Below are 1,503 nucleotides of genomic sequence, written 5' to 3' on the forward strand. Positions count from 1 at the left end.
AAGAGAGAGGGGATGAAAGAGTCATTCATTCAAGAGAAGAAATACGTCCGTTTCAAATGATATAACGCAAGCAATGTGTCCAGAGTTGAGAGTTTCCGAAAGAAAAAAACTTGGCGATGATGGAGTAGGCTGTGATGAAGTACTTCTCAGGACAGTATTGGAAAGTAACATCATATAGGTATTTGTACTCTTTTTACCAACTCACAAAGCTCTGCGATTGTTGAAATGTCTTCCTGTTGTCCTGTGGTCATCTTGCTTACGAAACTACAAGTAATATCTTGTTTTTGTTTTTCTATTCAACATTTATGTTTGGGGCGACAGGACGATCGATCACTAGCTGCCCCGTGTTGTAAAAATTGTGCTTCCGAAATCTCTTGATGTAGTTTCCGCAGGAGACGAGACACTCGCCAAATCTCCTGTGCCAAACAAAGCAGAAGCCCTTTTTAATGAGTCAGGTGAAGACCACGTGATGTGTGTGTGGGAAACATGCTCTTCAGTCAGAGGTTCATCATCTTTTACATTCACACTGTGGAGCTTCTTATAGTTTGAATGTATTTGGGATAATAACTATTATTATCTGTGATAATAACAATTATTATCCCAAATACGTGTTAGTTCTTATTGTTAATAAAATTGCGAACAACGGTCTGTGGGGCTCAGGTCACCGAAGAGCATGATGGGTAAAAGGGGCGGGGTTTAGGAATTACTGATGTGTTCAGGTCATGTGGGTAAATCAACAGGAACCAGAAAAATTACTTCTGATCGACTGCAAACATCTCTGAGAACTGTCTGATATTTAAATGGTATGATCAACACACATTGTGTTTTTATATCTGAACTGAAGTGTTTTATAGTCTATAAATTTAAGAATTTAAGTGTAAAATATGACAAGATAATCCATTTAATCCCTATTGGCTACAGTGCCCCCCCATGATTTCGGTTGGTACTGCTCCATTTAGTCTCTTTCTTCCGTATTTGTAAGCTTTTAGTGAACGAGATAAGTATCTAACATTAAGCATTAATGAGTCTTAAGTCGGAAAAATTCAACTCAATTGAAGGCCTTTTTTGATTCTGCACATCGAAATATACGATTGAAATGTCAACATTATTCATTCCTGGGTGGCAATAAAAATATAAACTTATAAAACGAAAGGACTAAACAAAACATTTAGAGCCGCTATACCAATATTAACAACAACATCCAAATTCCGATGTTTCTATGTATAGTAGTAAGAGGCAAACAGTATAACACAAACAAAGCACAACAATCATTATCTGAGTTTTTCCTCAGTCTTCTCATTTGTATTCACTTTTTCTATCTTCCCTGCTGTATTTTAAAACACCATAGCATCTGCATGAATAAACAGCCGAGTGGCGCAGCTGCAAAAACCTGCATTTCTGACCGAACAACACTAATGAATCCCCCAAAACAACAAATCAGCAGCATAAGACAAAGGAAAACAGCAGAATAAATGCTAAGGAACACAGTGTCCAACTGTGTTT

At 37.3% G+C, this 1,503-nt stretch overlaps 1 non-coding gene across 1 annotated transcript; it reads right to left on the reverse strand.

Annotated features, from left to right (window-relative positions):
• Window positions 1-310: 310 nt before the first annotated feature.
• Window positions 311-445, reverse strand: LOC133011245 (U11 spliceosomal RNA). Its single transcript, XR_009680732.1, has one exon. It is a non-coding gene; the product is annotated as a U11 spliceosomal RNA (small nuclear RNA).
• Between the last annotated feature and the right edge of the window lie 1,058 nt (window positions 446-1,503).

This window comes from Limanda limanda, chromosome 9 (genome assembly GCF_963576545.1).
Source record: "Limanda limanda chromosome 9, fLimLim1.1, whole genome shotgun sequence".
Classification (NCBI taxonomy): Eukaryota; Metazoa; Chordata; class Actinopteri; order Pleuronectiformes; family Pleuronectidae; genus Limanda; species Limanda limanda.